The 23,037-nt window shown below is 46.8% G+C and overlaps 1 protein-coding gene and 1 long non-coding RNA gene across 5 annotated transcripts in view; one reads left to right on the top strand and one right to left on the bottom strand.

Annotated features, from left to right (window-relative positions):
• Trim2 (tripartite motif containing 2) overlaps positions 1–23,037 on the bottom strand; it is a 142,855-nt gene that overhangs the window by 63,565 nt on the left and 56,253 nt on the right. The window lies entirely within an intron of this gene.
• LOC121142459 lies at positions 2,887–13,088 on the top strand. Its single transcript, XR_005879501.1, has 3 exons — positions 2,887–2,975; positions 8,980–9,050; positions 12,457–13,088. It is a non-coding gene; the product is annotated as an uncharacterized LOC121142459 (long non-coding RNA).

Raw genomic sequence — 23,037 nt, 5'->3', positions numbered from 1 at the left:
TCTTGTGAGAATCCTTGCCCGCCTCTCACGAAAGACGTTGGTAAGGAAGAATTGTTTCAGCCCAAGAACTCACATCAGAACTGGCCTGGTGTTGGTACTGCCACTAGACATGTGTCTATCTCACAAATGATTATGTGCCAGCAACTGTGTTAGGCACAGAAAAATAAAGGACAGAAATAGAGCTTCTAGAAATCATCCCCAGGAGCAGGGTACCCTGCTTCTAGCTCATAGTCATGTGGACTGGATCCAAGGAGAAAGACAGCTCTTTCCAGCTAGCAATAATGGCAGAAAAGGGGGACCCAGATGAAGCACCCTAATTAAAGACATATTTGGGTGGCTTCTGCCCAGGACAAAATACAAGAAAATAATTGCTTTTCTTCTTCCAAGTCCTGTATTCCTGTTAATGACCTCTGAGTTCGTGATACCTCTCCCACGGTGACTCATACTGAGCAGACAACAAATATTGAATCCAGTAGTCTTACACAGAAAGGAACTCCTGTTGGCCTGGCAGAGTGGGCTGAGGCTGCTTCTTCAATGGGCACTTCTAAGCTGCTCCACTAGTAATCACCTAGCATTATGCCTGGTAGCCAGTTCCTCTATAATTTGTGGGTTTCAGCATCCTATATTCTTAACTGAAAAGTGTATTCTCGTATCTCAGTCTTCATAATCCTTCCCTTTCCCTAAACCGGGGTCGGTGGTTTGGCAGTCTTGGCTATATGTCATCTCAGGAGCTTGGAATGTAATTTGTGGAAGTGAGGGCACAGGTTCATTTAGATCCAGTGTGTTTTCCCTTATACAGTTTTTACCCATAATATTCATTCCCTGGGACTGCAGTGCCGGAACCCCACAGGCTGCCATGGCCCAAGAGAAATTCATAGTTCTGAAGGCCAGATGTCCAAAGCCAAGGTTGACAAGGCTAGGTCCCCGGTGAGCCTTCAGGGGAGCATTCTTCCAGTGCCTGGTACCCACTAGTTTCCCCTGACTATAAGTAGACGTATCCCTTCAGTCTTGTTACCCATTCTGACATGACTATCTTTTTGTATGTCTCTGTCTTCACATGGCATTTTTCTCTCCGTGTCTCTCTGTTCTCGTGTGAGAACAATCACATTGGATGAGGACCCAGTGAGTATGGCCTCATTGTAACTTGACTACACATGCAAAATTTCATTTCCAAATGAGGTATCAAGGGTTAGGGCCTCAGTGAATTTGGGGGGGAAGGGATCCAATTCAACCTGTAATATCTACACTGGGTAAAGGGTAACATGAAGCCCAGGCTGATGCAGGCCTGAGAGCCACCTGAGTTTCCCCACATTCTTCCCTTACAATTCTAGAGTTTAAGTTCAACGGAAAGCGCTCTGTTTGCCTTATTTGTGCTGAGCAGTGGTGGACGTGTGAGTTTGCCACACAGCTAAGAAGTCAGACGACTGGTGGGAAAGGGGGCTGTGAGTGTTTGCATCAAGTTGACTCTAGCCTCCTTGACTCTGCTCTCTGTATCTCTGTATACAGCATAGAAGTGGGCATACAGCTGTCCTCACAGTGTGTCCAACCTACCTGATTCTTTGTACTGCTCCGTTGATACCAAAGACAAAAGCAAACAAAAAACAAAGTGCACTTTGGTTTTTACTAATGTTTGTTGTGTATAATCCAAAGCTGAATAGCTTCTTCCCACAGTTGGAATGGAATCCTCGAGTACTAGGTGCTAGCCCTGGGTTCCTGATATCTGTGCTGGACTGGCTACGAGGACCTTGTGATGGTGGAAGCTTCACCCCAGCCCCTGGCATCCATGTACCCAAAGAGTCTGGGATGTTATGGTGGAGGTTCCACCCAAGCCCCCTCCCCTATCTCCCTCCAAACCCCGCTGCATCTCAGAAAGCCCGCCAAATGATGTCGCCTCCCCCAGAGATGCTCAGGACCACTCCCACAGGGTATTTACACAGCCTTTCAGAAAATAGATTCGTGGTTTTCCGGTCTTTCTTTTCCATCTCCTCTCTAGGGGACTGGAAGGCCATCTGGGAGCGTTGTATCCATTAAACGAGGGCTTTTTCTAATTCAGTTTGATTTGGATTTCTGCATCGGTGGAGAGGCTTATTGGGGTGCAGGAACGTTTCAGACCTGACTTTGGTCCCCAGAACCCATGGGTTATTGTTTTGTTTTTAAAGAGAAATCCAGTCACAGCAGTCTTTGTTACTCCACAGGAAGACTCAAGAGGATCCCGAGTCTCTTTGCCAGCCAGCCTAGCCTACTTGGCTGAGTTTCAGGCCTACAAGAGATCCTGTCTTAAGAAACAAGGTGGTGTCATCCGAAGGACAGCTGAGGTTGTCCTCTGGCTTCCACATGAACGGGGACACGCGCCTTAGGAAACATGAACACAGTTTATCCACGAGAACATTAACACGCACATCAGAGGCACTTGTTTTCCTAAGCAAACAGGGGATCATACTTTTTATTTTAATGGTTAAATTCAAGGTTGTTCCTGCAGGGAGGGAGCCTGGGGCCTTTATGTCTTGCAAGCAAAGAGCGCCAGTCATGTGGGCGCGGCTGACCACACCCAGAGGCACCGCGGAGTCCAGACTGCCTGCAGGAGACAGTAGGTGGGTGATTGGGTGAGAGGCTACTCATGCCTAGCTGCAGGCATCTGCCTTTCCTTCTTAAGGACATTCTTTTCTTGCGGTCCATACAATAAAATACATTTACACCAGCGTGGGGATCTGATCCCTGAGCTGGCACACGTTCCTCTATATTAGCAACCAATCCAGCTCCTGGACTCTGTGGCAGGAAAACAGAACAAAACAAAAATCACAGAGACAACCTCAGCTGACGGCCCCAGGAACTTCGTGGTTCTGTATAAGCCACGCCTCCCGTCTCTATGGCAACAGGTCCCTCCCCAGGAAGCCAGCCTTACTTCAGCAAAAGCAGGCTGTTGCTCCCAGTTAGTGATGGCATTGCGTGTAGGATTTCTCCCTTTCTCTCCCCCGGTGAGTCTCGTTGGCTAACCTTATTCCTCACAAGGAATTAAAACCTTTTTGTAGAACTGATGCAAGTGGCGGAGATGGGCTGTGCCGGCGGGAACAGGGCTCCGCGATGACAGCATTCTAAACTATGAGTGACTGGGATCGCCCTGGATGGACATCCCACAATATTTTCAGCTGACGCCCTTTTCCAGTCTTCTGGGACTAAGGCTCGGGTGTCTCCCGAGTCTTAGTGCCTTTCCCCGATCTTGTGGACTTAAGGTGTCTTTCGAACAGGCTTGAGTTTACTGAGCGTCCAGTAACTCAGTGCTTTAAGCCGAAGGAGGTAGTAAAATAGGCCCTTTGTCTGAGGGGAGTAAACTGAGGACTGACCCCTCGTCCTCACTGCCTGCCTCTTCCAGCATGCCATCAGAGGACAGTGTCTTTCTAAGCAGTCCTTGGGATTTCTTCATCTGTCTGGTTTTTTGTTTGTTCGTTTGGTTTTTGGTTTTTCACTGTGTAGCCCTGGCCGTCCTGGAACCCTCTCTGTACACCACGCTGCCCTCAAACTCACAGATACACGCCAGCCTCTGCCTCTGGAGTGCTGGGATTAAGGGCGTGCACTACCACCCCCATCCTTCAGAATCTTAATGGGAATGGCCACATGTGGTCCTGATTAAGGCGTGGCTCAGATTTGCTCTACAACGGGTCCCCTGTGTGGTCAAGATCCCGTGGATGCCTGAAACTGGGTTGCACTGAACCCTCGATGTGTTACATTTCCCCATAAGCACATGCATGTCTGTGATAACTTTCACTTTGGTGATGAATTTACTTAGAAACTAGGAGCATTAAGAAGCTGACAACTAATTCAAAACAGGGAACAGTAACAATAGACTGTAATCAAGTTGGATGTATTGTCTCTTAAGGTAAGTTTTTACCTTTTTACTTAAAGGAAGCACTTTACATTTTCACTTTGATAGAGCTAAAATAACAACAGCACAATTTCTGCACTTAGGGACTTTAGCAAGTTAAATAAAAGGTACTTAAACACAAGAACTGGTGGGCCTACTAACCAACAGGCTACCAACAACAGGTGGGTAGCCTATACATGCTAAACAAAGGGATGGTTCCAGTCCTGGGTAGAATTGTCCCCATCAGATTGACCTATGGGTATACAGGGGGGGTGGGAGGGAAGGAATGCCCGGGGGGGAGGGAATGATTGCTAACTGATAAAGGAGAGCCTAGTCTACTGTGGGCAGTGCCAACCCTAGGCAGGTGAGTCTAGGCTGTGTATGAAAGATAGTTGGGCTGGAGAGATGGCTCAGCAGTTAAGAGCACTGACTGATGATGGGGGATGTCATAAAACACTGTTTGGCCAATAGAGGCAGGAAGATAGGCAGGACTAGGAGACAAGGAGAATTCTGGGAAAGGTAGGCACAGAGAGGCCCTGGAAGAGATGCCATACAGCTGCCAAAGGAGTAACGGGTCTGGGTACTCTCCTCTGGTAAGCCAAGACCATGTGGAAATGCATAGAAGTGGGTTAATAATTAAGAGAGAGCGAGCCAGTAAGAAGCCCCAGCCTCAGCCAACTGTTTCATAATTAATGTAAGTTTATGTGGGGCTCAAGGGCAGTGGGAGAAGAAAACCCCAGTAGCCAAATGGCTGCAGGAAGCTCCAGCAACAGGCTGCTCTTCCAGAGGACCAGGGTTCAGTTCCCAGCACCCACATGGCAGCTCACAACTGTCTGTAACTCCAGTTCCAGGGGATCCAACACCCTCACACAGACATGCAGGCAAGACACCAAAGCATATTAAACAAAAATAAATCATTTAAAACTGTTTTTAAAAACGAAGATAGCTAAGCAAGTTAGAGGGAGAAAACCAGCAAGCCAATACCAATCAGTCAACATATAAGCTGTTATTATCATTGAAGGCCCTAAGAGATTTATTAGTCCTTTTAGGAACCCATACTTCGGACGTATGTAAGACTCAATAAACTTTTGATTACTGGATGTAAGAACAGATGAAAACTGGGTGTATAGCATACACCTATAATCCCAGGACTCAGAAGGCTGAGGCAGGGGGATCACGAGTACCAGTGAGCACAGTGAGTTCTAGACCAACCTGGGATATGTAGGAAGATCTTGTCAAACAATAGGGTAAACAACAAACAACAATCCAAAGAAAAATATGTAACCCCCCTTTTCATTTTAACTTCAATAAAACCAACACATGAGAGTGAAAGATGCATGGAGACCTCTCTGCATGCTTCGTGGGGCTGGGCTGGCCTCAGGCTACTCTGCTTCTTCCCACTCAGTACTGTCGTTTCCATGCTGACTGGGACATAGGTGACTGGGGTTTCTTTGTGGATCCTGGAGGCTCCCCATACAGACTCTTGGTGCCAGACCAGCCTCAAGAAGGGAGGAGTTTCTGTTCACCACCGCTGCATCTCTTTTTAGAGAAATCCTGGCACCAGCTTCTGTCCCTTCCAGCCAGCAGACTTCCTGGAAAGACTGGAGGAGGCAGGGTTCCTTTGGTCTCTTTCCAGAGTCAAAGCAATGCTTTCTGATGTCAGCCATAGTTTTTGGACCCTGAGCTCCCGTGATTAGTTTCCATAGCCTCTTCTGAATGGACACATTGTAGCAAAGGCTGACCTACACAGTGCCCTCAGAGGTCAGAAGTGTGTCTACACCCAGTGTCGGGAGGCTACAGTGCCGCTGGAGGGGAGGACGCTGGAGAGTGGAACAGCTGGATGGCAGCAGAGGGAATGAACACAGCATTATGGGAAATGAACACAGCATTCTGGGAAATAATGAACACAGCATTCTGGGAAATAATGAACACAGCATTCGGCTTGAACCTGCCAGTAGGTGTCTTCCTAGGACTGAGTCCTAGAGCCATGCCTCTGGGGCCAAGGTCAAAAGAGAGATACCCCAAGCCATCTTCGATGCCCTTTTTATCTTTTCTTTGTGTCTTGTTTTCCCGTTTGTTTGTTTTTGTGGTACATCCTACCTTCTTCCCTACTCTTAACCAACTTTATCCAACAAACCGTATTTAGTGTCTGTGATGTGCAGGACACTGTGCTGGGCCACACAAGCAAGGGTCACTATCACTAAGGAACCAAAAATGCATTCTTGAGAGATCAGCATAAAAATCCTCATTAAACAATAAAAGTAAATCACAAACAGCTTTTTATCTGAATTCTCTACCTCAGAGCTGTAGGGATAAGTGGGTACTGCTCCAGATGACTGCGTAGTTTCTGTGGTGGGTAAGGATTTGAGTTCTAGAACCAGACAGATGTGGGTGTACACTTCAGATCTGGCATTGACCAGCTACGGGGGGCCAAATTATTTCATCTCTCTAGTTGTTATCTTAAAATGGTAATCAAAAGAGATCTACTTTAAGGCCAGGGTAGGCAGATTACTTCCCTAGAAGAGAAACAGAGAGAGACAGAGGAGAGACACACAGAGAGATTGTGTACTGTGAGAATTAAATAAGATAATGCCTAAATGATGGTTAGGCCACTGCCTGGCACGTAACAAGACTCAAAAAATGTCACACGTCATTGCTGCTTTGCCTACTCAAGCCTAGGAGCCAGGCACACGTCCGGGTTTCGGACTTTGGGCAACAAAATATAGTGCAGCAAGGGACTGTAGCTGTGTGCCAACAAAATTGTTTTTCTGAGCATGGAAAGCTGGAATTTTATCTAGCTTTCACATCACAGAGGTTTTTTTATCTTGGCTTTTTCCAAATCATTTGACAACATAAAAGCCATCCCCAGCACTCAGACTGTATAGAAACACTGGCTTGCTGGCTGGTTTGCTCATCTCCTTTTGTGGAATTTGCTTCACAGGAAATTCTACCTGGGGAGTGAGGGGGGGTCTCCAATTCTCCTGAGTCGGTGCACAGATGCTAAGATGTAAGCCAGACTGACTAACACAGTTATAACCCAACCCAGAGACCGCACAAACCTCACACCACATGAAAGTAATGCCTACACTTTAAAGCAAAGATGACAATACTTTCCATTCACTGGTCAGCAGGCTAAGGCCTGGAAAAGGCAATCTGGGCTTTGCAGAAAGGCATGCTGCTCTTGACAGATGCGAGGATTCGCTTGCGCGCACGCCGTTTCTTGGTGCTGTGAGCTGAGGAGCTGGCGTGAGAAACCCTGGATTGAGGGTCCCAGGCTCACTAGACTTTACAAGCATGGGAAGAAGGAGGCAGAATGCATGCTTAGTGAAGAGAGCTGGAGAGTGCAAACGAGGGCAGGAAGAACCTACTAGAAAGGGGCGAGGTTGATCAGTATGGAAATCAGATCACAGATGAATTTACTCTTGAAACACTCAGGTACCCCCAAGTAGTGCACATTCCCCTCCTGTCCTGACTTCTTCCTGACCCTCTTACATGGTCGTGGATGGAAATAGAACACGTTGCCTTCCTTTCTTCTGAAACCCGAGAAGATTCTCAGTCTTAAGTTTATATCAAATTCTTGCAGGCCACAAATTCCTTCTCCAATAACGTAAAATGCCTACCTAACCCAGAGGCACAGCAATTCATAATTAGATCCAGTCTGCTCTTGCACATTGTTAGAGGAGCCGTCTGTAGCCAGCCACTGTCCTTTGGTAAAGCACAGTTCATCGAGTCCAACAGACCCCTCTAGCCGCCCTCAGTGCCGGATGTCCCGCCAGTACCTGCTGACTCCACGGAGCTTCTCCTCCGGGACAGTGTCTTAGTCACTGCTCTATAGCTGTGAAGAGACACTATGACCAAGGAAACTCTTACGAAAGAAGGCATCTGATTCGGGGCTTGCTTACAGTCTCAGAGGGTTAGTCTGTCATCGCAGTGAGGCCGGAGCATAGCGGTACATGTGGCACTAGAGCAGGAGTTGAGAGTACGTCCCGGTCCTCAGGCAGAGGAAGAGAGAAACGCCGGGCTTGGCACATGCTTCTGAAACCTCAGAGCCCATCCTCGCCCGTCCTCGATGACACACTTCTTCCGAAAAGGCCACACCTCATGATCCTCCTAATCCTTTCAAAGAGTACCACTCCTGGGTGACTAAGCATTCAGATATGTGAGCCTATGGGGATCATTCTCATTCAAAACATACAACAGGCATTCCCATCCTGGACACTTGGAGTCACAGGTGACCAGCTTGCCCCTGACAACCTGTTTTAACTGGTACTGGATGAAGAGACGGAAGGACTTGGGCTCCTTTAGAAAGGAGAAAGGAACGGAACCAGGTCAGGGTATACCCACCAGCACTCAGTGCTCTTTCTCTACCCAATGAGAAATCTGTGGGCATAGAAGGGCACAAGGTGGGCATGCGAGTCAGGAGGAAAATCAACAGAAAATGGTGCAAACACTAATTCTTAAAGTTTTAAAGATTCCATTTATTTTTATTTTATATGTGTGGCGCTTGGCCTACACGTACTTCTGTGCACCACAGGTGTACAGTGCCAGAGCAAACAGCTGTTAACCACCATGAGGATCTGGGAACCAAACCCCCACCCTCTGGAAGAACAGCAACTATTCTTAATGACTGAATCATCTCTCCAGGCCAGTAATTTAAGACAAAAAAAAAAAAGTACAAACCACAGGTCACAAAAATTAACAGTTTCTTTCCTCTTTGCTATCTTACAAAGAGTGACATTCACACCTTCTAAAGGGAGGATGTCTCCTTCCATGACCTATAAGTCTTGGACCACACAGCCTGGATCAAGGGCATAAACCCCATCTGCTCCAGTGCGGATGTATTCTTCAAAGACTCATGTGGTTAAAGCCTTGGTCCACAGTCTGCAACACTACAGGGAGCTGGGGAACCTTTAAGAGACATGGTTCTAGGGGGAGAGATGGCTCAGATGGCTCTTCCAGAGGTCCTGAGTTCAATTACCAGCAACCACGTGGTGGCTCACAACCATCTGTAATGAGATGTGGTGCCCTCTCCTGGCCTGCAGGCAGACATGCAGACAGAACACTGTATACATACTAAATGAATACATCTTTTTTAAAAAGTGGAATGTCTTCTGTCACAGGGGTTGAGGTCTTCAAGGAACTGTGACAACACAATCCCATCCTCTTCCTCTTTTTCATGTCCCAGAAAAAGGTGAGTAGCTCTGTGCACTCTCTGAGCACCGTGCCCTGAGCCCAGACATACCATTGGCTTCATTTTCACTGTGGTGATGCCAGTTGAGAGCTCTGAGGCTCCACCCAAGTCCCAGCCCTGGCTCAGAACAAGTTCACTTCCCTCCTTGGCTGGTGAGACCTTTCTCCCAATAATCAGAACAAAAGGAAGCACGAAACTTGCCTCCCATAGATTCAGAGTGGAAAGGACCTTAGAGATGGTTCATTCAGCCATTTCCAGGTCACAAAATACCTTCTCCAAACACATTGTGAACCTCTGTTCCATCCCAGCACAGAGATAGGGGTGGGGGAAAAAGTGCTCCCTCACACCTCGTACCCATCATGTCTCCCCCACCCCACGTCCCTTCAGAACAGGGATATCTGGCTGTAAAGCCAGTGAGAGCACCACTGTACAGACAAAGAAACAGGTCTGTGGGGACATGGTGACTCCCTCATGCCATACAGCTAGGAAAGCCCTTCAGAGGACCCAGGCCAGTCTCCTGTCCATGCCTCTCTCCACCATCATCTCTGGTAAGACTGGGGCCGTGGAGGCCTTTGAGGGCTCCTCAGCTCTCCTGGTAACCAGCCCCACAGAGAACGTTCCACAGCAGAGATGGTTAGCAAACAAGAAACAAGAAGTCTTGCTAAGTGAGGCTGGAAAACTCTGTTGTAGAATAGAAAAGGGCTCTCACCCACAGCTGGCGTCTAGAGGAATTAATGGCTGAGGGTTTGGAAATATGGACACTGCAGCTAAACAGCAGGAGTTCCCAAGATAGCAGAGGAGCCGGAACCCTGCACAAAGGACTGTAGTAGTCAAAGGTCAAAGATTCTGTCAGCCACCAGGCAAAGGGCGGGGGGGGGGGGGGGGGATAAACCATGACATCCTGTTAGAAGGGGATTCACAGAGAAGGCACACTCCAGGAATAGCTAAGAAGCAAAAAGACGTAAGATGTTATAGTTAAGAAGCCTAGTCCTCAAAAAAAACCCAGCACTGACACAAACATGGAAGTGTGTGTGTGTGTGTGTGTGTGTGTGTGTGTGTGTAGGGGCTTTCTGACTGTAGAAGCCTTTTAATGCAAAGTGAACAGGTTGAAGTGATAAAACACAGATGTGGTGGTTGGCATCATTTTATTGGGTATCTGATTCTCCCCTTCTCATTCTGACTGGGCTTCAGTCGTCTTCCCTTTTGGGCAGGGGTAGGTTGAGATGCTGGTGGCTAGATTCAGGACCATGGTATGAGCTTTATGACTGAGGTACACCCATTCCTCTATTCTACTTGGGTTTGTTTTTGTTTTTCTTTTTTTATTTAAATTAGAAACATGCATGCTTCAAATGTCAATCCCAGCTCCCCCCCCCTTCTCCCTCCCAGCCCCACTCCCACCCCCTCTACCCCCAGTCCAGTCCCCACATCTTTCCCCAGGGAGGGTAAAGCCCTCCTTGGAGGGATCTCCAGAGTCTGTCATTTCATCCAGGGCAGGACATAGGTCCTTCCCCATGTGTCCAGGCTGTGAGAGCATCCCTTCATGTGGAGTGGGCTCCCAAATTCATTTGTATGCCATGGTGAACACTAGTCTACTACCCAAGGCCCAGAGATTTCTGAGGCCTCCTCACTGACACTACATTCATGGAGTCTGGATCAGTCCCCTGTTGGCCTCTCAGCCATCAGTCTGGGGTTCAAGAGCTCCCCCTTATCCAGTCAGCTGTCTTTGTGGGTTTCACCATCATGGTCTTGACCATCTTGCTCATCACTCCTCCATCTCTGTCACTTTGTTTTTGTTTTTGAAGACAGGGTTTCTCTGTGTAACAGTCCAGGCTGTCCTGGAACTCACTTTGTGGACCAGGCTGGCCTCAAACTCACAGAGATCCACTTACCTCTGCCTCCCAAATTCTGAGATTAAAGTTGTACACCACCGCCACCTGGCTCTACTAATTATTTTTAAATGTTCTCTTTCTAAGTTTATGTGTATGTGGTGTGTGCATGTTCATATGTGTGAGTGTATGTATGTGTTGATTAAAAGCTATTGCCATGTGTTTTTCTCTACCATTTGTTTTTAAATTTATTTTATGTGAGTGTCCTGCCTGAATGAATGTGTGTGTGTGCCACATGTGTGCCTGGTGCCTGCAGAGGTTAGAACAGGGCATTAAATCCCCTGGAATTACAGATAGTTGTAAGGTACCATGTGGTGCTAGGAACCAAATCGAGGTCTTCTACAAGTGCTCTTACCTGCTAAGCCATCTGTCCAGTGCGCCCCCTCAACACACTTTTGTGACAGGGTTTCACTGTCACTCTGGTTGACCTGGAACTTACTATGTTGACTAGGCTGGCTTCTAAGTTATGGAGATCAAATCGCCTCTGCCTCTAGTGCTGGGATTAAAGGCATATGCCTCTATACCTGGTTTCAGGGTGAGACAGGCCCCTGAACCTCACTTCACTTTGGTGTATAGAACAGTTGACCCGTGGCCTCCAGGGATCCTCCTATTTCCATTTTCACAAAACTAGAATACAGGTCCACAACATCACACCTGGCTTTTTACATGGGTGCCAGGGATCAGAACTTAGGTCTTTCTGCTGGTTTGGCAAGTGCTTGACTATGTTATTTCCTAAGTCCCACTTCATTCTTTCTTAAAAAGCTATTAATATGAATTTACTTTCATGCAGAAACATGACAGCCTGACCTTCACTTAATTTCCCTGTAACTTAGTCATTATAGGAGGAGAGTTTACTTCTGATTTCTATTTCATGGCCAGGGTTCCTCCAGCACCAGTCCTAAGCCAGCCTTCCGGTAGCCTCCAGATTCTAACTTTCCCTTTCACTCTCTTAGCTGTGTCTGACTTTTTAAGAGCAAATTGACCCATCACCTTGAGACCAACCTCTGAGATCTTAAGTCTAGAACAGGACACTGCCATTCTTTGGTTCATAGCAAACTAAGCCATCTCTGTGAGGGGTAGAGTAGCTCCTGGTGTAAGGCTCCCATCCTTACATGAGGTCTCTTTTCTGAAGCCATACTGACCATCCTATCCTAAGTGTCACCGATGTATGCCACACCATATCATTTGAATCCCTCATGACAGTTTGTCACAGTTTGTAATCACTGACACAGTTTGTAATGACTAACACCGTTTGTTGCCCTCACCAACCTATAACTTCACGGGGCCAGCATGACCCTCCATGGGTGACACAGTAACTCAGCACATATTGTAGTCCCAAACTAGGTATCATGAAGAATGACTGAGTGTCCTGCCTACCTGGACATTACCCAGGATAATGTCACCCATCACTGCCTGGAAGAACACAGTTCCACTGACCAGGTTCTTACATAAGACTCTTCAGCAACAGTCAGATGACCCAGGGCCTGTCTGCTAAAGAGCCATTTGAATTGTCTTTGTAGATGCGTTCTGTTGGAAAGTGGCATTAACAAGCTATGAGGACATCCCAACTTCTAAGCGTGACACAGACTCTGTGGGAACAGTCTCCACCCTGCTTACAGAAAATATGCTCATTTGTGTGACAGTTGGTAGTCACTGTCAACTTGGCTGGGATTAGGATCACCATGGAAACACAGCTTTGGATGGGTCTAGGAGACTACTTCCAGAAGAGTTAAACGGAAGAGTGAAGACCCACCGTGAATGTGGATGGTATAATCCCATGGGTAGGGTCCGCTCTCAATAAAAAAGACAGAGAGCAGAGCATCAGCATTCATCTCTCTCTGCTTCCCGACTGCAGATGCCATGTGACCAGAGGCCTCCTGCTCCTGCTGCTGGGCCTTCCCAGCCATGGTGGACTCTTAAGCCATGAGCCGAAGTAAACCCTTTGTTCCCTAAGTTGCTGTGGTCAAGTGTTTTTTGGCACAACAACAAGAAAAGTAACTAATACACCCAGGCACTAAACTGTGCTTTGTAATACATTTATGTGTCTATGTGATTACTGGATACAGGTAAATACTGGAAGCAATGAAAAATAAACATCATTTGGACATTTTCTAATTCACCTTTTTTTTTTTTTAATTGCTGGAAGGAGAACCCAAGGATTCGTGTTAGGACAGGGTTCTGTGTCAGCCATATCCGGAGTCCTGCACGTCACTCTAGCTTTTATGTGTTCTGAACTAGTGAGCTCTTGGAAACTGTCCAGTCTTAGGAGAATAGGTAGTATCTTACTGATGGTAAGGGGAATGTAAGAAGGAGAGGTTCTAGAGGCTTCTCACAGCACTCTAGCTCATAAGACAGTCTAGGGGCTGTGGTGTAGCTCAGTGGCAGAATGCTTGCCTGACTCCATCCCTAGCACTGTAAAAATAAGCAAGTGTGAACAGCAAATCCACCAAACATCATTTGAGATTTACTTTGAAGAGATGGTTACTGTTTATGCAAAGATGTAGTTTTTATTCTCCTGCAAAAGTCCTTCAAAGAACACTTCAAGCTACTATGTAAAATTGTATCAAATTAGAGCTCAAGATCAATATTGAAAGGAAAATATTACCAAATAAGGTGTATCTTGTTTTTTTATTGCCTGCCCTTAAATATTTCCACCATTACCAAAGGAAAATATTTTCAAAAATAGCCCAGCTGTTTTCACACACAGTTCAGCAGCAATGACCTTTTGTATGTGACACAAACAAGATATCATAGGCATGATAGTCACCTTTTATTTAGGGACCCTATGTATAACAGCAGAAAGTAAGTGAGACACGGTCATGTTATATTGCTCTAAAATTTTGCTTTAAAAAAGTTATTTTTTTCCTTTTATCAAAATTGGATTTTCCCCCCCTCACATATACTCTGATTACAGTTTCCCTTCCCTCTACTCCTCCCAGATCCTCCCCACCTCCCCCCCCCCATCCAGATCCATCCCCTTTCTGTCTCTCATTAGAAAACATATAAGTTTCTAGGGGATGACAATAAAATGTAACAAAATAAAATACAAGATAAAACAAAAACTGTCACATCGGAGTGGACAAGACAAACAGAAAGAAGGATCCAAGAAAAGCCACAAGAATAAAATAACTACTTGCTTGCACACTCAACAATCACATAAAAACACTGAACTGGGCCTGGCAGTAGTGGAACATGCCTTTAATTCCAGCATTTGGGAGGTAGGGGCAGGTGGATCTCTATGAGTTCAAGGCCAGCCTGCTCTACAGAATGACTTCTAGGACAGTCACTTTCAGTGACTTCTGGAGCTGCAACATAGAGAAACCCTGTCTCGAAACACCAAAACAGTACGGGTCCCATGGTGTAATGGTTAGCACTCTGGACTCTGAAAAACCAAACCAAACCAAAACCCCCCCACTAAACTGGAAGCCGTAATATATACTCCGAGGACCTGGTGTAGATCTTTGCAGGCCTTGTGCGAGCTGCTTTAGTCTCTGAGTTCATATGAGCTCTGCTCATGAGACACCATTTTAGTATTGTGTGTATGGCACTGCTCACAGTTGTAATGTTGCAGAGTATACGTGCAGATACCCCAGTGGTATAGGTGACTACACCTTAGCTACATCGGACATACATACAAATATGGCATTGCTTATTGTCCTCGGGGCCACAATAAGTAAAACTACGTGAGTCTACACCAGGCATGAGAGGAAATGACGCAACGAAGAAACACAAAACGTGCAAGTCCTGGGGTCACTGCTCACATGCTGTGGCATGTTGTTTTATAGTGATCTTTCTTTTTTGTAAGTAGGAAGAATGGAGGATGGGGAGACAGCTCAGTTGGTAAAATGCTTGCTATACCAGTATGGGGATCTGAGTTTGAGCCTTAGCACCCATGTTTAAAAAACAAAACAAAACCAGCAAGGTGCAGCAAGCAGTGCACACTGTCACCCTAGTTCTGGGAAGGCAGAGACAGGGGGATCCACTGAGCTCTCTGGCCAGTCAATCTGGCTGATTCCGTGAGCTCCAGGTTCAATATGAGATCATGCCTCAAAATTAAATGAATAAATAAATAAATAAGGAGATCTATCGAGGAAGACACCTGATGTTGACCTCAGGCCTGTGCGTGTATATGCACTCACATACATGTACACACTTACACATGCATACAGTAAGAATACAATATAGTAAAAACACAAACCTTTCATCCTTGTCAACTGCTCTATACCGTGTGTGGCTGTGTGCTTTACATAATTGGCAGGCAGTGGGTTTGTTTACACAGCATCTTTGCACACGTAGGAAAAGTGCATTGCATACCATCACAGACCTGTAAGACAACACTGCATGTGTGTCCAGTGCTGACCAAAAGCTTCACTATGTGGCACATGATGGTGTATGTAAGAATAAAACTGAGGCTGAAAAACCACTTTATTAGAAATAAGAGAATACCACCTACCCAAACGGTTGAGGGACATGCCGGATATATTTTGGGTGCACTCAGGGCTTAGTTATCTTAACTCTAAAGGGGTGTAATACTTGCAGCCAATGATTTACTAAGCAACGTGAGTGCCTAACTGGTTGCAGTTCAACCTTTTAGCCCAGTTTACACAGACCAAAACAAGTGAAGAGCCAAGAAGCCATCAACTTGGTTTTAACAGTAAGATCACCTCAGTGTTATTAGTAGTAGATTCATTGGCTTGTGATCTGTGGGGTCTACCAGCAGGTCCATTCTGTCTGATTTTAGTGGCCCAAGCTGCTGGGACTCTACCCATTGGTCCATCCTGTCTGTAGTCAGTGGCTTGTGATGCAGGGCTCTACTCATGGGTCATTTGCAGGTGGTGGGTCGGAACATCACTCCTCACATGGTTCCCTCTTGCAAATGTTCTCCATCTGTGATGTGGGCATATTTTTTAAATTTTGAGAAACTTTTCTTTAAAAATGATTCCATTGACCACATGCAAGTTCTTCTCCCCTTTTGTCCTGATTGGTGGTCACCCACAAACGACACCAGCAAGTGACCTTTCAGTCACTGCCAGTGTCCTCTGCATGTCCTTGCTGACTCAGTAAGGGCATCTGTGATCTTTCACAATCCATCACCTTCTTCCTCATTGGACTCTGTTTGAGTCCATGTTGGGAAATGTGCCCTGCAGGCCATGCGTTGTGTCTTTTTAGTTTTCAAGGGGGAATACCCATTGAAACACTGAGTGGCTGGGAACCAGCAGGCTTTCTGCCAAACTGTGATAACTGAGTGGCTTGCCAGCTTGTTTCTGAGTGTCGCTAGGCAAATATACTTACACAAATGCTATGTCTACCAGTTCCTCTAGGCCAATGGTTCTCAACCTCCGTCATGACCCCTGGCGGGGGTGGGGTGGGGGAATCAAATGACCCTATCGAAGGGATCACCTAAGACCATCAGAAAACACAGACATTTGCATTATGATTCATAAGAGTACAAAATTACAATTATGAAGCAGCAATCTTATGGTTGGGGTCACCACAACATGAGGAACCGTATTAAAGGGCGGCAGCATTAGGAAGGTTGAGAACCACTGCTCTAGGCTCATCCCTCCTTGAGGATTCAGTGGAGAGAAAGGACGGAACAAACAAATAAGAAGGCCCAACTTCTGGGGTCCCCGTTTCTTGGAGGAAAGTGGTTCCATTTCATGTGAACTAAAGAGGCTGAGCCCTGTTCCACCTGAATCCAGCACTCTTCACTTTGACAGGTCACCCAGTGTGAATGTTGGGAGAAGCTTTTGAGTCACTGGGGAAGTTGCTCTTTGCAGAAAAGACAGTGCTAGTTTCCAGTGTCTGTAACACTACTAACTGTCAGGACATCATGCTTGCTTGGCTTGACAACATATGTGTACAGCAGCCCATCAATGTGTCTATATATCCATTTTGACATTTCATATACTTTGACTCTTAATTTGTTTTATTTGTGTTCATACTCCAAACTAACTAAGCATCGGACTTAAGACACACGCTTATTAGTTAAGAAAGAAACCAATCAATCAATTAATCAAGACTGTTTACCAAAGGTCTTGGCACGGCACGGTTACAACACAGCACCAATGAAAAGTCAGGTGAGATGTCTTTAAGAGTCAAAGGAGGAGTGAAACTCATATGCTAGTCTCCCAAGTTAAACCAGTAAACAGAAACAAGAGACCCAGCGTGGGCTGGTTCTCAGTTTGCTTCTCCAGCGCTATGAGAAATGGCCAGCAACTGATGTCCCAGGAGTTTGGGGTTTGCAGTGATGCTTAAGACACAATCCTTGAACTTAAAGAACTTGCCAATGAAAGCAAACACATGAAGATGTTGCTGGACAAAAGGAACTCTTCTGTACGACAGAAGTCAGACATGGGTTGCCATGGAAGACCAAAGGTAACTGCTTTGTTAGTTACACAGTGGGTGAGAGAGAGGTCTGGAACTGCCATGTGGCCACGTCTGAGAGACATCCCAAGGGTTGTGAGACAGACAGAAACCATTCAGTGAAAAGTCAACAGTTAAAGGTCGGGTGTTTTCAAACAGACACCAGGGAATGAAATGGGGGCACTGTCTGAGGAGCAGCCTGCTCTTCCATGATACTTGGTGCACAATGGGGTCAAGAGGAACACGAAATGTCCAGCAATCAGCGGGATGAACTTCCTGACGGAGTCAGGCACGGACACTGATAAGGAAGCTATTACCCGCTATTACGCTGGTCAGCTCTTTCATGCATTCATCACTATGGTTTGAATGTCTCCACCAACACTCATGTTGAAATTTAATTCCCATTGTGAGGTAAAGGGATGAGTCCAGGCGGTTCTGTAAGAGGCGACTAATGCTTCCTGGGCTAATGAGTTAAGGGGCTAATAGGTTATCTCAGGAGTGGCTTTGTTATAACGTGAGCCTCCCTGTTTCTCCTCTGTCTTACCATGTGACACCTTGCACTGTCCTGGGACTCAGAAGAGTCCCCACCAGCAAGAATGTGCTCAGCAGCCTGGGTCCCCTGACCTTGAACTTCCCAGCTTTCCTAATTATATAAAACACATTTCTTTACTTTAAATTCTCCAGTTTGTGGCATTTTCTTACATCAACAGAAAGGAGACCAGGACACTCATCTTCAGGTGAGCATTTTTGGTGCATTTGAGGTGTCAGGCACCTGCACACTTGCGGGAGCATTTGTTACAGGGGTGAGCTGCACATGGAGCTCTCAGGAGACACAGAGTCCAGAGGGGAAAGGAGCACCATAATTCCTGTGGGCAAGAGCTCTGATGAAGGTAAACACAGGGTAGTCTGGGTGGGTCCAAGACAAGAGACACTTGGATTGAGTCTTGAGGGATGAGCAGGGATCGGTCAAAGAAAGAAGACGAGGAAATGTACACCGGTCAGAAAGAACAGCTAATGCCAGCATCTTTAGCAACCTCACACGCACAATAGCTCTGGTGCAGGATGAGGGAAATTGAGCTTTGCTAAGGATTAAAAATAACTATCATTGCATGCCAAATACTGATCACAGCCACTTAGCAAGTGTGTGGTGTGTTCCAGGCACTGACTGATTCTGCCTACATATTTGTTTGTTTGCAGTACTGGAAAATGAATTTGCTGCCTTATGGATGCTAGATATGAGCTGTGTCCTGATTTATACCCTCCAGCCCAGACAATGTTCTGTTAATTAATTAGTCTGTTCATTTGTTTGAGGCAGAGTCTTATGCATCTTAGGCTGGGTTTCAGCTTGCTAGGCAGTCAAGGACGAGCCAGAAGGTCTGGGCTCCCTGCCTCTACCTCCCAAACACTGGGATAACAGGTATGTGTCTCCATCCCTGGTTTATGTGTACTGGGAATGGAACCTAGGACTTTGTACGTGCTAGCCAAGTAATCTACTAACCAGGCCCCCTCCCCGGTCCAGATAGTGTTTGTTACACACAGTAACTTATTTAGAAATCACAAAAGGCATTGCTGTTTATCTCTTCACAAACCTTTCTCCTTCAGAGTCACAAAGCAACTGAACATTTTTTAGGGACTTCAAACCCAAGTGTTTCCTTCTCAAAAACCAATTTGTACTGATCCCTGAAAGACAGGTGTTACCCAGCTAACACAAAGAAGAAATATTCTAGACCAGGCCACCAGCAGTAATGTGTGCTATGGGGTGAAGACGGACCAGAGCGGATGGGGAATACTAGAGTATGGAGCCCAAGGCCAGGGCAGGAGAAGGCTGTGTACGTTAACCTGAAAGCCATGGGCACTCTGAAGACTCAGAGACAGTGGAGGGTGAAAGGGACAGATGCCCTGGGGAGAGTAACCAGGCAAGAAAGTCTCAGTAATCCAGTGAGTGGGGATGGTGACCAGGCTTAGTGTTCTGCTCCTAAAGAATCAACAGGAGACTGTTCAGGTTGCCTGGTGAGAGGTGATGGAGGGGTCTGGGTGCTTTGCGGTAAGGCAGGTAGGTGACAACTAGAGAGAGAAAGTGACAATGATTTGAGCTTGTTTGGCCATTGCTTGTCTTGAATATCCCCATGGACACTCTTGTTGAAATTCAGTCTGCATTGTGAGGTGTTAAGGAGGTGAATGAGCCACCAGGACAAACTCACTGGCCCACAGATTAACGCATTACCTTGAGGGTGGATCTACTGTTGAGGCTACTTTGCTTTTGTTTCTTTTCTGTGCCTCAGTCACCAAGTGATGCCCTCTGCCTCCTCAGGATACTTCAGTGTCTGCATCCGCTGAAAGACCCTCTCTAGATGCAGCCTCTTGACCCCAAACTTTCCAGCTTCCAGAACCACCGACTGAGTGAACATTTATTCTTTATAAATTGTCCATTTCCTGGTAGCTGGTTGTAGCAACAGAAAACTGATTAAGACAGGCATATTGTGTTTCAAATGTTTGTGGACAACATAGAAATGTCAGCAGCTGTTGAGTTCACAATGTAACCTCGGGAGAAAGGCCTGGGTAGTAAGCAAGGATTAGAGACAGAAAAAGAAAGCAGGGCAGAAGAAACCATTATAATGAGCACTATTAATCACCAAAGGACACAGCGCCTTCCATGTTTACTCCTTCCAATAGCAGAATAAAATAGGATAGTGTGCCATTCAATAACCCACCTAGGACTGTAAAGTCTCCCTGCACTTCCATGACTCAGTTCCCTACCCTTTAGTGACTGTAATCCAGTATTTTATGTTGGGTACAATATAGACGGAGAGCTCACAGAAACGAAGACTGTATGAGATCATACTCAGCCCTACACCTTCTGCTATTTCATTTTTAATCTTTAATGATAAGATCTTGCTATGTGACAGGGGCTGGCTTGGCTCATATCATCCTCCTGCCTCAGCCTCCAGAGTGCTGGAACTATAAGCATGTGCCTCCTCGCCTGGCACGCATTCCATTTCTAAAACAGACTGGCTGCAACTCACGAACTTGATCCACAACCCACTCCTGAAAGCCACGGCTTGAGAAGGGCTGTCTCACACCCTTCTGCCTCCCACCTGTGTCTGGGTGCTCGCGGCAGTTTTGTAAAGATGAGGGGAGGTGTGACTGACATCATAGACTCCAAAGAGAAAACTTGGCTTCTGTTGGTTTTCAGTCTTCACTATAACCCAACCAGCACCGATCTCTTCTGCCAAACCACACCTGGAAGACTCGTCTGGGAAAGCTAGTTTTTTTTCGTTTTTTTGTTTTTTGTTTTTTCGAGACAGGGTTTCTCTGTATTGTCTTGGAAGCTGTCCTGGAACTCGCTTTGTAGACCAGGCTGGCCTCGAACTCACAGAGATCTACCCGTCTATACCTACCGAGTGCTGGGATTAAAGGCGTGCGCCACCAACGCCCGGCTGGGAAAGCTAGTTCTTAAACACCAAGTCATTGGTGGCTGTCACAAGTCTCCGTGGAGATTAGAGCCGTTTCTGCTGCCAAGTTCTCCCTCTCTGTTGAACAGGAAGGGAGGCAGATGTATAGAACTTGGAGAACTTTAACGTTATTTGCTCTAAAATTGTCATAGTGCTACATGGCAGTAAGATTTGGGCACACAGCCCAAAGCGGCTCCATGCTCACACTCTCTTTAACATAATTCGTGCAGACAGCAACTGCAATAGAATTATTACCTCTGAAGCAGAAGCTATGGAACAGGACAGTAACGTCTTGTTCAGTGGAAAACGGCTCTGTTGACAGGACTGTGGGAACCGATCCCAAAATACACCATGGACCCTGGAGGCGAACGTTCCCTGGTTTTCTTCTGTCCCACAGAAAGAAGCAGCATGCTCCTTGTCACCGAACGACGCACTCCGAGTGGCCCACCTGCCACCCTATCACTGCCGTGGTCTCTGACGGCTAATGTTGGTTGTTGACTTGGCTGGATGGGCAGGCTCCCAGGAAGCTGATAAAGCCCACTGCTGGTTGTGTCTGTGAGTGAGCTAATTGTGGGGCAGACCCAAGCAGGCCGAAGCTTTCTCTAGGCTGGGGCTCCCATGGGAGAAAAAGTGGAGGAAATAGGCACACGCTATGGCTTCTTCCTGAGTGGACGCCCGCAGTTTGCTCCTTCTCTGCCTCAGAGGCTTCCAAGGCCATAAGCTTCAACCTCTGAACGGAGACTCACGCTCTCAGCTCCACTCGGGACTCCCAGGCCTTCAGCCTGAGGATGCTTCGTCGGTCCCTCTGGCTCTGACTGGCACTCACAATCTACTGGTTTCCTCAGTTCTCTGGCCCACACGGTCATTTTGGGCCGGCCTCTGATACCACGCATGCATCGATCCATTAAATCCCCTGGATAGGAAAACTCACGGCTTTCCTGGGAAAGCCTCCTGTCCCCTTTCCTAATCCCGCTGCCATCCTGTGGTCACCATCTTTCTTCCGTGGCCCACTGTGCTCTCTGTGGGAACCAATCAGTCTTCCCCAGCACTAAGACGCTGCCTTCCCATCCGGGTACAAAAACTTCCTCGGCGGAGCGCCACGGCTCCCCGGAAACCGACTTCTGTAAACGCTTCACGGCTGCTTCTTGGCAATCACCCAAGTCCGGAAAGCTCTAAAATAGCAATTCCCCAGTCCCAGCTCTGCATTCCCGCTCTCCACCCACTCTGGGGGTTAAAGGAATGCTGCTGTGCGTATGAACCCCAAATCCATGTCCGAAGGGAGGACAGCTGGCCCAGCAGCCATCTCCACATGGCTATGTCACCCTCAGGTCTAACACGTGTGGAGCTGGGGCTCCTGCCTCTGGCTGCCATAAACCCTGGTGGGTGACTGCATCTTTCTCGCCCACAAATGGTGAAAACGGGGACATTGGCTCCCAGTCCTCAGGCTCAGAGAGAGCAGCAGACATGGGGGTGCTCGGGGCATTATGTGTCACACCCAAAACACACCATCCCTGCCACTGTTTAAGGTGTTTGGATTCTTCCCTGTGAGTTTACTTATTTCTCCGCTCACCAGCCAACAGATCTCTCCTCCCTCTGGTACAGTCACCATTCTGTCTTCCATCTACCTTTGCAGAACTTTCTGCCTGCAGAAACTCACTCCTTTGTTCAACACTGTAAAGGTCTCTGCTGTGGCTGGAGTCCTGGGTGGTCTCAAGGGGTCCAAGCAGAAGGAGTGGGGGCCTTTGGTACCTTCCTGACCCTCCAGACCTCCAGACCAGCCATCAACAAGTACTAGCAGAATGTCTGTGTAAGGAAGGTTAAAGCTATCTGGCTCAGAGAGGACTCCCAGTCACTCTGGTAAGTGCACTTATTCAGGAGGCTTGAGAAAGAGCAAATGGCTTCGGAGACATCTAGGAAAAGCACATTAGTTAGTTCTTTCTTGAGTGAGGTTTTGCTTGGAACATCCTGTTTGAGATAAGCCTCAAACATGCCAAGAATATTTTGTTCCACATTGTAAATGCAAACCAGCTCCTATGCAGATGGAATTCCCAATTTTATAAACCCATAAATCTGTCTTCCCCATAACAGAAACTGCTCTAATGACTGAAATCAAACTTTTAAATTTTTCCTATTCTGGTTGTTTAAAGAGACTTTAGGAAGAGACATGATGTGAGGAGCTACAGCTCAGTGGTGGAGCTCACAATAGCATGACAAGGTTCTGGGTTCGATGCCCGTAGAAGGAAAAGCCAGGTGTGGTGGCACATGCTATTAATCCCAGCACTC

The sequence above is a fragment of the Mesocricetus auratus genome, unplaced genomic scaffold (genome assembly GCF_017639785.1).
Source record: "Mesocricetus auratus isolate SY011 unplaced genomic scaffold, BCM_Maur_2.0 Super-Scaffold_100009, whole genome shotgun sequence".
Lineage (NCBI taxonomy): Eukaryota > Metazoa > Chordata > Mammalia > Rodentia > Cricetidae > Mesocricetus > Mesocricetus auratus.
This window is presented reverse-complemented; position numbering and strand designations above follow the sequence as displayed.